The sequence below is a fragment of the Triticum aestivum genome, chromosome 7B, assembly GCF_018294505.1.
Source record: "Triticum aestivum cultivar Chinese Spring chromosome 7B, IWGSC CS RefSeq v2.1, whole genome shotgun sequence".
NCBI classification, from domain to species: domain Eukaryota; kingdom Viridiplantae; phylum Streptophyta; class Magnoliopsida; order Poales; family Poaceae; genus Triticum; species Triticum aestivum.
In genome coordinates this window covers 674,665,893-674,679,361 of record NC_057813.1, presented here as the reverse complement: position 1 = coordinate 674,679,361, position 13,469 = coordinate 674,665,893, and the positions used below count along the sequence as shown (strand labels likewise).

General features: G+C 44.0%; 1 long non-coding RNA gene across 1 annotated transcript; it reads left to right on the top strand.

Moving 5' to 3' along the window:
* The first annotated feature begins 178 nt into the window (after window positions 1-178).
* On the top strand, window positions 179-10,214 carry LOC123156954 (uncharacterized). Its single transcript, XR_006478556.1, has 4 exons — window positions 179-7,087; window positions 8,769-8,946; window positions 9,326-9,393; window positions 9,836-10,214. It is a non-coding gene; the product is annotated as an uncharacterized lncRNA (long non-coding RNA).
* Window positions 10,215-13,469: the final 3,255 nt, after the last annotated feature.

The following is a 13,469-nucleotide window of genomic DNA, read 5'->3' as shown; positions in this document are numbered from 1 at the left end:
TCAGGAAATATTAGTGTTACTAAATAATTATTGTTTTTTAGAATAATAGTTTCAAACTCAAACAGTGAAACGTGTGACTTCATGCTCAAGCTAAACTCCTGAGGGTTAATAGGATTAACATCTTACTATTGTCAGAAAAACAACAAGTGCAGACTTGGAAACGAGGGAGAATAGAACCCGAAAGTTAAGCGTGCTCAGGCTGGAGTAGTGAGAGGATGGGTGACCAGCCGAGAAGTTAGATGATTTGGAATGATGAGGGGTGATTACAGATTAGAGGTTAAATTGAGCAGTGATGAGTGGTGATTAGAGATTAAATTAGAAAATAATTCAGAAAATTGAAAATCAGAAAAAAAAATTAAAAAAAAAATTTCATAAAAATAAAAAATTTCCTAGGTGGAGCTCCAGACAGTGGCCACATGGACAGCTTACTAGATTAGTTAGATTTTCTACTCCAATGATTAGTTAGATTTTCTACTTCAATTATACTTCTCCCTCCCAAAATAAGTGACTCAACTTCATACTAGAGGGAGTATCTATCTGTTAATTTAAATTAATAAAGTGGTTTTGTTTGAAAAACAGTGTCAAAGACTAATTCAAGAGGGACTGATGAATTTGGTGAGGTTCTATTACCAGCTCCGCGGAAGATGGCACCATTAAGATCATAGTGTTCTCGGGCTGGAGCGAAGTCGCTTCTCCTTTCATCATCCCAGCCATGTCCACAGATACAAGTAAGTAGTGTGCTGAATTAACATCAAAAGAACGCGGTGTTAAGATCAAAATTAGGATGGATTTATTAGAACAGAAGGATGGCCTACCGCACAGTGCATCAGTTTTTCTTTTTCTAGAACAGAAGGATACCAAATCAGGGATCGAACCTGACTGGCCTGGAACAGGAAGCAATGCCCCTCCCACTGAGCTAACCGCTCAATTCTTACAATTCATCATGATCGTACATGAATCTTTTTCTTTTTTTTTAGAAACGTACACAATTTTTTGGCGGAGAGATCGGACACGCATCAACACAAGTGAGTTTCAAAGGCAGTACGCACGCAAGCATAACAAAAGAAAAACATTGCACAAAAAAAATTGTTCTCTATTTACTGATTTGGCTATCAACGTAGTGCTTTTAACATAGTACAACATAGATGCCCATATAGACACAGATACACTCATTTCTATGAACGCATGTGCGCACACTATCCATATAAGCACTTTTGAGATAATGAGCCGGCACAACATCTTGAGGTTGACGAAGTCATCACATGCTTCTTCGTTGATGTTAGAAACGTCTTCTCCCACTGAATGAACATCACTAAAAAGTCTAAAATAAATTTAGAAAAATGCAAGCACCAGCATCAAGTCTACAACTTGAATCATTGTGGGTTGCGACATAACCATCTGACCTATGCTCAGTTCGTGACATAGAGTTGTTTGGATACCCTGATTTTAGTAAATCAACTTGGCCTAAACACACTTACGGTTCTAACTAAATAAAGCTTTATTCATTTAGCGTAATAAGTCTTGGGTAAGTAAACATTAGTTTTCGTAAAACTGAAAGAACGAGCTTTTGGAAAAGAAGCGTGATAACTCGTGAATGTTAGGAATTTAGGAAGAGTGCAAAACGCTTCTACTCCCTCCGTTCCTAAATATTTGTTTTTTTAGTCATTTCAAATGAACTACAACATACGGATGTATGTAGACATATTTTAAAGTGTAGATTCACTCATTTTGCTCCGTATGTAGTCACTTGTTGAAATATCTAGAAAGACAAATGTTTAGGAACGAAGGGAGTACTAAACAACTATGCATGCATAAAACAAAATAAACGATGTCATCAGATTTGCTTGCTAATCTACTAGACAACTATACATGCATAAAATAAAATAGATGATGTCATCAGATTTGCTTGCTAATCTTTTGTTATGAGCTTTCATGTGTATTTGTGCTGACCTTTCCCATACAAGTATGCATATAGGACAGAGTTGCTAATGTCTGCAAAGATTCTCGTTAATTTTTAAATTAAAAATGTTTTGTAGCTCAAACCTGTGTCCGATTTAAAATGCATTTTTATCAATAAATTCATCGCGTCGAGATCTTTGAAACTAGATCTCATATTGGTATATTCCGATGACTTTTTGTGATCCAAATTACCATGACTGGTCTATGACAGTTTTCGCGCTTGCTATACGGAAGTTATCATGTTTACACTAAAGTTACCGGGCATAAAAAAAATTCCCACCCTTTTCAGCACATGCATGTTCATGCACGCACTAGAGGACAAAAAATTGGCCCGATTCAAAAATCTGTTTTCACTATAAATTCATCATGATGAGACCTTCAAAAGTAGATCTCACGTCGATATGTCTCAGTGACTTTTTTTTGGGTCCAAACTTACAGGCATGGGGTACGTAAGTTATCAGCCCCGCAGTGGACGTCTTGTACACATAATTTACGGGGGTATGTCTAAACTACTTTTTCTTCCTGGGTCAAAATCACGGTGTTTGTACGTAAGCGATTAGGTATGTGATGTATAATTATCATGCTATTTGCACATAAATTATCGGGGTATATTTTCAACAACATTTTCCCCTAAGACAAAGTTACTACGGTGTTTGTACATAAATTATCATGTCTACAATATGTATATTACATGCTATTTAGGCAGAAGTTACCGGGGCTATTTAGGCAGCAGCACCTCCCTCGCCGGTGGACACACCCACCCGCAGCCCCTCTCTCTCCCCGTGCACAGTTGCCACCGACGAACTCTCTTTCCTCTCCCTCCCCATTCACAGTCGTCGCAGACGATGGGCGAAAGGTTCCCCGGCGATGGGGCGGCGGCCAATGGCTTCGGCCGCCGCTCTATACACGAGTGGGAAGCCCATCTCCTGCATGAAGCCAACTACCCGGCGCCTCCGACATGCGCGCACCGGGGCGGTGGAGACTCAGTGCCGGCGGCGTCCTCGTCCCCCCGCTGCCCGATCACGCACCCCGACTACTTCCACACCGAGATCGAGCGTGCGCGGCGTCTCTGTCGGAGGAGCAGCGGGCCCTCCCGGAGTACGACGCCGGTAAAAACGAGGCGTGGGCGGCGTACTTCAAACGTCGGCAGGCGGAGCGGTTGGCGTCAACCAACAACGCTCCGGTGGTGCGGGGGAGCAAAAACGGCAACGGCCGCCGCCGGTGGTGGGGCTCTCCCGGGCGCACGCTCCATGCCGTCCTCGAGTACCTCGAGGGCGGCAACGATCCGCCGCTGACGTACCCGGCCGCCCTGGTCCCCCGCCGGAGTGGCGGCCAATGGATGCCGAGGAGGACCGGCTCCTCCTCCTCCTCCTCCTCCTCCCAATCCTCCTCGCACTCCTCCGGGTCGTCGGCGCTCTTCAGCGTCAAGGCCGAGCCCGCGGAAACGCCGCTCGGCCGGCGCACCTGCAGCGTCGGCATTGTCATCAACGAGGGTGGGCATGCCTCCTCGTCCGCTCCTCCTCGTCTCGTTAAGACGAAGATGGAGCCGGGGCTCACCCTCGTGAAGACAGAGCCGGGGTCGCCGACGTGAAGACAGAGCCGGGGCTCGCCGACGAAGCGGCCATGAAGTGGGCGCGGGAATATTGGGCGCGGCTGGAGATGGATCGCTAGTGTCGCGCCCTGGCGGAGATCGCCGCGTGCCGCCGTGGGCGTGACGAAGGGGGCGTCATCGTGCTTGAAGATAGCGACGACGACGCGCCGCCACAGGCCAATCCTGTCTGCCTGGGCGACCCCGGGAAGGGCTCCGGCAGCGTGAAGAAGGAGAAGGACGACGACGGCGGCGGTGACGGCGACGACGACGACGGCGACGATGACGGTGACATCGCCGCATTCAACGAGTTCTTCGGCCTGCAGTAGTCGCGGATGTTTATTTTTTAGTCAATTTCATGTTTTCTATGTAAAAAAATGTAGAACGCCGAAGTTTATGTCCTGTTTGCCGAATTTTAGCTGATTTTCTTTTCAAAAAAGGTTTAAGAAAGGGCGTCTGTGGACGACGGCTGGAAAACCGATCGCCCCCAAACCGATTTTTAGCGTCGAGTCGTCCCAGGCGGTGATTTTTTGAGCCCTTTGGGGGGTCAACAGCTGGAGATGCTCTAAGCTAACGTGTGTGCGCGCCATTACCTCAAAGATCTATCAATCCAGCTCCATGCTTGCCTGCGTATCTCCAGGAAGAATCAATCAACCAGCTTGGTTGCTTGGAAGCCAGCTTGTGCCTACACACATACTTCCTTCGTCTGAAAAAGCTTGTCTTTAAATGGATGTATCTAGCACCAAGTTAGTGCTAGATATATCCATTTAAGGGACAAGCTTGAGACAAGTTTTTTCAGACGGATAGAGTATCTCTCGGCCAAACATATCGGCTGACGAATGTTGCATAAGTATATCGAAAACTACTCAACGTACGGGCCATGTGCTAACGATTGGTATTAGAGCTTAGATGTCTGGAATAAATTTTGATGGACTCACGGGTGGTCGGTCATGGTTGCTGGGTTGAAAACGCTGGTGTTAGCGAGTCCATGAGTGACCGGTGTATGAGGGGAGATTGTTGGGTTTATTCCCACATCAATTTTTGAGGGAGGCAGAACACGAGGTGTCCTCTCCTATCAGGCTAGTCTTTTAAGGGGATAGGGCACAAGACCTCTCATAAGTCGGTTTTGCTCTTCAGTTGGGCCTGGTTAACACATATGACCATGATAATTGTTGTATGTGTGGCACGAATACATGGCAACTTTAAACTTTTTATCACAAGTTTAGTGACGCGAGGACTGCAACTTTAGTTGTTAAGCATGGCAACTTTCTTTTCGAATGGCAAGTTGTCTTTTTGTTTTTTTTTCTTTTAGCATGGCAATTTTAGTTGTAAAAAACGTCAGAACCAAATTGGTCCGTGCCAATATTTATCATTTGGTAACACATATGTGTTGAAAATTTTGGTGTTAACAAACCCGGGATCGCATAACATTGTGTTGGCTCTCATTCATTGTCGTCCAAGCCGAAGCTAAAATGTTTCTATGTCTTCGGTCTGAAGCAAACAATGGACCTGAACCCCAGGCAGGGAGTATGACAAGGTGTGGCCTATCTGCGAGGGCGTAGCCAATGGCGTGGCCGTCTCTTACGCAGATGCGACGCCATGGCTGCGGCTCTGCTCTCCGCCGTGTTAGCCGTGGGCGACCGTGCAGTCTCTTGCGCTTAAATATATTTTATCATCAAACAAGATTTTAGAAACCGGGCCTAACTAGATCTATTTCTTCAATCAAGGCAGACGACAAGTTAAAAATTATGGAAGAGAAAAAACACCGGAGAATGGTTTTGTTATGTATTTGCATGCATATGCTATATCAGCTAAGAGCATCTACAGCCGGACGTCTTAAACTAGTCTCAAACGGGACGGGTAAAAAAAACCAACCCAGTCGGGTGCCTCAAACTAATTCAAGAGTCCCGACTAACCGGCACCTCTCATATCTAGCTCAAATCATTCGCCATGTTGGATCGACGGTGGGATCCCACACTAAATCAGTCGGAAACCAATCGGTACGACAACCGTCTCTTTCGATTTTGAGGAGGGCAGTGAGGACGCATTGAGGGCGTCGTTCGATGACCGAAGACCAGCTATTTAAGCCAGACGGAGACCTCAACCACAGTTGCACCCCATTTCCTCTCTGTCTTCCTCCCCTTCGCGCCGCCACTCACCCATCCACTCGCGTCCACTGCTACCCGCTAGCCATGGCCCGCCGGAAGGTCACCACCTATGCCATGCTCACGCTGAAGGGGCGCCTAGAATTGATTGAGGAGATCCTGGCTAAGAGCAAAGCCCGGATCGCAGCCGGCCTGCCTCCGGACTCGCCGAACCCAGAGGAGGAGGAGGACGCAGAGGCGGAGCTGGAGCAGGACGCGGACATGGAGGATGTGCAACCGTAAGAGGAGGACAATGATGTGCGTGAGGCGAATCCGGTGCCTCCTGCTACGGGCTTCGGCATGCCTAAGGCACTGCCAGAGTTCGAGGTGGCCCAGGCGGAGCGGCATGCCATCCTCGACTCCATCCAGTCAAAGTCAGAGGTGAAGGCCAATAGCCGTTTCCTCTCCCAGTGGGGCATGGAGATCGACATGTGTTCACCATTTTGGCGGAGGGAGAGTCGGAGGAGCCGGAGCTCAACACAGGCGGCCATCTACTCGGAGCCCGGCACGGAGATCATTACATCTCCAACGACAGTGATTAATGTATGCTAGCTTAGGTGATCTACGCAGTATGTAGATTTTATTTTTGCACGTTTGTGTGGATTTGAGGTAGCAAATATGAGATCGTTGGATGCAAAGAAGGAAAAATGAGTGTTGCCGTCACTGCCAGTGGACGAGCCCGATCACGTCCGCAGGCGTTTGAGGGCCTTGATTTGATATTTATGCTGTAATAGGGCTGAGATTTGCCCTAGTATTGTTTCTAAAAAAATATGGCCACTTCCGACCAATGTGTGAAAATTACATAAACAAGCATTTGAAACTACAACTCACATAGTGTTGGAATTTGCTAGTAGGTATTTGGCCCAAACCCCAATTAAAATTCTAAATTTCTCTTGGCCCATTCATGCATATCTAGTGAGTGGTGTGAGTGAGACTAAAATTTAGTCGCACTCCAAAAGTTGAGTGAGGCTTGCACCTCTTTATAAGGTGAGCTCTTCTACCGCATATGAGCATGAGAAGAGGAGACCTACACGCACGCTCCTCCTCCTCGCTCGCCTCGCCATGACGCGGGTTGCGTAAATGAGCCGAGGCGGGGACAGAGCTATGCATGTTGTCTATATCTTTGCTGCTCGAAAAAATTAATAAGTCATTAATTAATAATTAAGCCGCTGCCGCATCGTATGGTTTCGCACCACCGTTCCAGATCATATCATTGCGCCGTCACGAAGTCTTCTCCATCTCTCCTTTCGTGAACCTGTATGGGAGAAGGGCGATTAGGTTCTCGCGCTACTGCTGGCAGCGACGACTTCACTGACGATAACTTCTTCCCCAACCTCGGCAACCTCTTCCTCAACGACATGGGCGACAACATCAACGGTGCCGCTCCCGTTGCACCGTATGTGATTCTGTCCTTCTTGTTTGAGATCGTGCTAGAATTCATGTTTCTAGTCTGTGCCCTAGATTCGATCTGTTCATCAACTATGCTAGTCTGCATGATTAGTTTAGTCTTTGTTATTGCTGTCATGATTTATTTAGTGCTTATTCGGATTAAATCTCGTAGTAATTTGCTCATATTTTCAACACATAGATGGTCTAAATGCACTTTCACCGTGTCTAGCTAGACCCAATTTTTTTCCCTTACCGCAAACAATATACTTCCAGGTTAAAAATGAAAGACCGCTGGAGCGTGGAGAGTGAGTTCGTTACGTGTATGCATAGATTTAGCCTTGAAATTTTCATAAAAAAATATGACCAATGTGTGACAAATTACAAAACACCTCTTTGCAACAAAAGCTACGGGCAAGCTACCATACGCGGAAGATGACAAACCACCCCTGACCTGAAGACGCTTGGGTTGGAGGGCAGCAGTGGCGTCGCCCGATGTCGGGCGCGTAGTGGGTGGCAGGGATGATGATAGCTCGGCGGACAAAGGAAAATATCACGTGCTCTCAGTCCTGGTGTCGGCTACTAACCTCATGCAGCAGTCAAGATGAAGCTGGCCGTCGACTAAGCCCTCAGGTTGGGGCTCGCTGGTGCCGCCGTCGGAGCTGGAGTCGCCCATGATGCTCCGAGCTCGGGGAGGAAGACGAACAGCCAAGGCGCGTAATTAATTGAGTGGGGACTAGGCTAGGTATTTCCGAAGAAAGGAAAGGCGGGTAGCTGATCCAGATCAACTATGATGCCCTCCAACGTTTGGGGTGTGGGACGTCTCACCGTCTCGGGTCTTTCTTTTGAAGGATGATGAAGACTGTCGTCCTCTTTGGGGTATGGGCACGTCTCACCGTCTCGGGTCTTTCTTTGGGGTATGGGCACTCCCTACGCCCGCTGCTGCCGCTGCCCGGCTTCCCCGTCACGGTGGCCGCGCCGTTCGCTTCCTTCCCCACAGGCCACGGCCTCCTCCTCACGAAACTGCCTCCTCTATGGACAATGATTTGGTATTCCCTGTTCTTGCTCTGCTTGGACGCCAGTGGAATCGATTTCTTCTCTAGTTATTATCAGGATGACAAGTAAGATGAGCTTGCGGTTGTCAAATTGGGACTTTGCTGTAATTGGTAGGAACAAGTGCCAGATCTTGCTATTGCTAGAGTTTGTCGATCTGTTACGACCTTCGTGATAAATTGGGAATCATTGTGTGCATTGCCTGGTGTTTGGTAGAACTTTCTTAAAAACCAGAGGATTTTAACCAAGCACTGTGTGTGTTTCTCCTGTTAATTTACACTTGTACTCAACTGTAGCAAAGCAGGGAATCATTTGTGGGTTGTGCTGAACCGTGGCAAAGATGAACTCTTTGTCTTTTCTTGTTGTAGCTTCATACATACACCATCTTAACCATAAAGTTAAACTCACTAGTGCATGCTTTTGCCAAAGCATTTCTCTTTTGCCTTTTCTCAAGGTTTCTCAAGCAATTATGTTTTGTTCGTTCCTTAGTTGCGAAGAAACTATATTTTTAGCCAAAGTCCACGGCAGTTAAACTCTGTTTTTCCACTTATAAACTGTATTATTATACACCCACTATTATTCTGACTCTAGATGCTATGAACAAGTCTCACTATTGACTTCACTTCCATTTTGTGCAGTTGGACTGAAGCATTGATGAACCTCGAATCATAATTATGGTTCTCCTTGTTCTTCTAACCACCCTGGCAATGCAACATCTTGCTCAAAGCTTTTCTTTCAAATTTCCTTTTGTTTTCACATACTCCTTGTGCCAAAGGTGCTGATGTGAATGCCGTCAAACAAGCCCAAATTGAAGTGGTATTGATTTGTTTGATCTTAAGCTAGTTAACTTGATGTTGTAGCTCTTGAAATAGTTCACCAAATATTGATATACATGTCAAATATTCTGGGCTTGATGGATATGTCCAGCAAGTTCTTTGTGTTTATATTTTGTATGTACACTGAGGCTGACACTGGACTGTGTCATCCTTTGTGTTTTTGTAGCTCAAATAGAGCAAGTTCCCAAACAACAATATACAAGAGAATATGGATTTCCTTCCAGTGGTACACTGGGTTGTTCCACTGGTGGCTAGTAAAATATCAGTACAAACTTGTTACAGGCAGATGTTTTTCCAGGGTTGCCAAGCTGGGCCCCTAGGGTATTCATCTTAACAGACGATGAAATTCAATTTTGTAGGAATCAATTCAGTGGACGATTGGTGTAGATGGCTGCTCTGATTGGGCACTTGAAGTTGGCAAACATGGGTAAATTTCAATTTGGCTTTCAAACTGGGGTATGATATAGGTCAGGATTGCCCATGTCATCATGATGCCAGTTAATTTTCAGTGCAATACTTTGATTCGGTCAAACAGGTTCAGTGTGAGGAAATTAGTACAAAGTTTCTCTTCAGTTAGAGGTTTATGCTGTTTCATTACAATTCATGGTGTCTTATCCTATCAAAGTGGAGTACTAGCTGCAGGATTTTGTAAGTTTAACATCCAATAACTGTAGTATGTGCACAATAAACGAATACCTTTTCCTGCGATCTTGAAAACTTCCGCCTTGATATTGATATGCATTGCTGCTATCATGTGGACAGTGTGGAAAACTTGTGGTGGGACTTGTTTTGACAATAGGATGCCTTCTGATCCCACAAGTGCCATATACTCTATTTGCCAGTGTATTGAATGCTGAAATGATTTGCAGGAAAAAAGGTGCTCCAGGTGCAGGATGGTCCCTGACAAGGCGAAAAACAGAGCAGTTCCAGGATCTTGAAGATGGTGGCCTTGGAAGTTTTCAGAAGAGCTACATGATGGAAAACAGTTAGGATAAAAGTAGCTTTGGTGCCTGCACCGGGAGTACATGGTGCTAGCTTTTTTCTGTCTTAGCTGCTGGATTTTGCTGATTTTGCAAGCTTGATGTGGCTATGCAAACAGTTAGGACCTGCATGTCCTAAGTCTGTGTCTGGATGCTGAGTCTAAACTCCAGCATCTTTTCTTGTTTTTTTTTTGGTGGCTTTCGTTGTGTTTTTATTTCAGCATTGTACTCTGTCATGTTTTGTTAAGTCAGCTGAGTGCAAGGCCTCTGTATAATAATAATAAAAAAGATAAGCTATCTTTTTGTATAAAAAAGATTTTATGCTTTCAACTATTATATTATTGATTCTTGCTTCTTCTCATGCTTTACCCTCAGTAGATTACTTGACGCTTAAGAGAGCATTTGAGAGCTTTTCATCAACTGTCAAGTTTACTGTGGTGTTTTCTTTCCTAGGAATCACAGTAGCAACAGAATATTATTCGAGCAGTTAGCTGGTAGAACTTGTGCAGTGATTATTGTTGTGCCTGGTGGACGAGAAAATATTGTTACATTTTAATCAGAAGGGCTTGTTACATAAGTAGAGGCTTCATATAACATGTTGGTTGTTTCATTTCCTGAACTTCTGCTTATGTCTCAGACTTGGTGATGGTTGATTCAGTTGATCGATATCTCGTAGTTTTCAAATATCAATGCATGAATGTATTAATTAGGTTCTCAATATACATTCCCTACAGGTGGTATCGCTGTAGTCTACACTTCTTCAGATGTATACATACTTTTTTTAGGTTATGTTTGTGCTTAACCACACTGATTATTTTGCTTCAAAAAAGCTGCCTGCTGCCGTATTAACACTTAGGGGTAACTTGAATAAGGACAATTCTATGACTTCACAAATTGTAAAGAGGTGAGCCTTGAACTTATGTTTTTTGAAACAGGTGATATTATACATATTCAGTTTCTTTTATTACTTCGGCACATCAAAGCGATGTTTCTTAATGCTCCTAATTCTTCTACCCTATTGCAGTTACTGAAGGGAACCCGCACGCTTCCATCCCATGACCCCTAAAACTGTCGGTGAGCCATCACTTTCTGAGTGTTGATCGACTTCTTTTCTCTAAAATCTTCAGCCAGTAATGGATTTACCCTGTTTGATGTTCAGATTATTGCTAATGGTTCTGGAGCTTCATATTTAGTTTTCCCTTTCTTTGGAATGTAATTAATGTAAGAAGCTGAAATAATTTCTCGGCAAGCTATTCCTGAGTTTTTTTGTTAGAACATCATCATGTCTGCATCTGCCTTATGGGTCCTCTAGCAACTAGTTAAACACTTTGATGGATGCAGACAAGCATTTCCCAAGTTTGGAACCAGAAGATTCTTTTCAAGCAGACATCAGAGTCAAACACATATGCCTATCAGAAACTGGAAAAGGCTCCTGAGTTTTAGGTTAGGTGATTAAGCCGTCTGTTTGCGCAAGTGAAGTAGGTTGCATATGTATATGATTGTGCCACCTGAGGCCTTGACTCCCTACCAAAAGGTTTTGTCATGGAGCAAACTGGGCGCTTTTTATCTCATCTAGAAAGTGACCTAAATCTCATAGAGTTATGATATAAACTTCCTATACCAACTCTGCTCATGCCGATTTGCTGAGTCAGCAAGCTACGGTCGAACAGTGGCACAACAATCTGCCAAAATAAATCCAGGTCATTATACTAGGTTGACATGATATCGATATTATTATTTTGCATGCATAGAAAGAAAAGCCTTCAGTTTAAGAAAAAAAAACTCTGTTAAAATTCTTTTCAAATTTGTGGAGGACATTTTAGTTTTCTTTTACAGGGATATCTTAGGTTTACTTGGTGCTATTTTTCTGTAGCACTTGTTGGTGCTCAGTACAATCCCTTTGTCACAGAATCTTTCTGCTTAGTCGCCACAATTATTGCCATAATGTTGCTAAAATATATAGGAGGGCTAGTTTTTTTAAAAAAAACTTATAGGAGGGCTAGGTTCTTTGCAAATAGGGAAACCATTATTATGTAGGAGCGGCTTTGGTTCCTTGTCAGTTTGGATACTTTAATTTGGCAAAAGAATGACCTATAGCAGTATAGCCTTGTTTGTACATTCACTTTTTTTTGTTGACTCCAGATCCACAATATCCTTCGTTTATTCTGCAGCAGCAAGTTGGCAACATCTTTGACCAGCTAATTTTAGGTTCTGTAGCGACCATTTTCATTATGTAGCCATATGGCACAGTTAATTAACAAATATCAAGCAGCATCACGCCTTGTCTTAGATTCTTCTACCGAATCCGACTGCATATATTATTGGCTGCTTAATCTACAATATATTCTTTGTCATCACAAGGCACGCGCTAGCTGGTCCATGATTAAGGCCCATTTACAAACTGTGTATCTTTCAATCAGTTGCCGGTCCCAGCGCGGAAAGGTAAAGTAAACATATCGATGGATCCCATTATAAGGTTTCAGATGGTTTACAAATGCACTGATTTTGTCTTCTCTACTTGTTCCTGCTGTAAGAGATTGTTTTGACGTCCTTGGTCTCCATCTTACATGCAACTGATAATAAACTTTTCTGTTCCATTTCAATATGTACAATAATTTTGTGTTCCACTTCAAAACAAGCTTTCATACTTATGCCGAATTTGGGTTGTTCATGTGCATTCAATCCAGTAAAGTATCCATGAAGCTATTTTTTTTTTCTTTTTTCGAACCCGGTCTCTGCATCCATGAAGCTTTTTTTTTCTTTTTTCGAAATGGAGGTTAAACTCCCGGTCTCTGCATCCATGAAGCTTTTTTTTTTCTTTTTTCGAAATGGAGGTTAAACTCCCGGTCTCTGCATCCATGAAGCTATTTTTTTTTCCTTTTTTCGAAATGGAGGTTAAACTCCCGGCCTCTGCATCCATGAAGCTATTAGACGAAAAGAAACAATTTTTTTGGGCATACTAAGGTATTAACAGTTTAACACTAATATCATAGTCCATACATTTTTTGGAATCTCATCAAGTTTAATCATCAGTTCTTTCTTGGGGTACAGCTTGTATATATGATGGTTAGACTTGGAGAACAGCTCAAATGACATGCGTGGCCCGACATAACTTCCAGTGTGAGACATGACAAAAGCGGCAACCAAACAAGCTCTTTCTAAAACCAAGGGAAAGGCTCCACACGGTACTGCCAAATGAAACACCTTTTTACAGCGCTGCATTTGACTAATGACCCACTTTGCCAATCATCATCTTTTTTTCTTCTCTCTTGGCTGAAAGGGGTCTGCATGCATGCCTTAATTTATGGAGTGAAAGCGCTCTTGTGGGAGAATCTGCAGGGCGTGGATCCGTTTACGTGGGAAAAAGACGCCCTAAAGTATGTTTTACAAATAGCCGTTTCGACGTACGTTGCCTTGTCGCCCGCTGTCAGTAGTCGGTCAAACCTCGCTTTTGCCTGGTTTCCGTAGTGATTTCCCGTTAGAAAGCTAGGGTTGGTGTAGGAGCGAGTAGTATGTGTCAAAT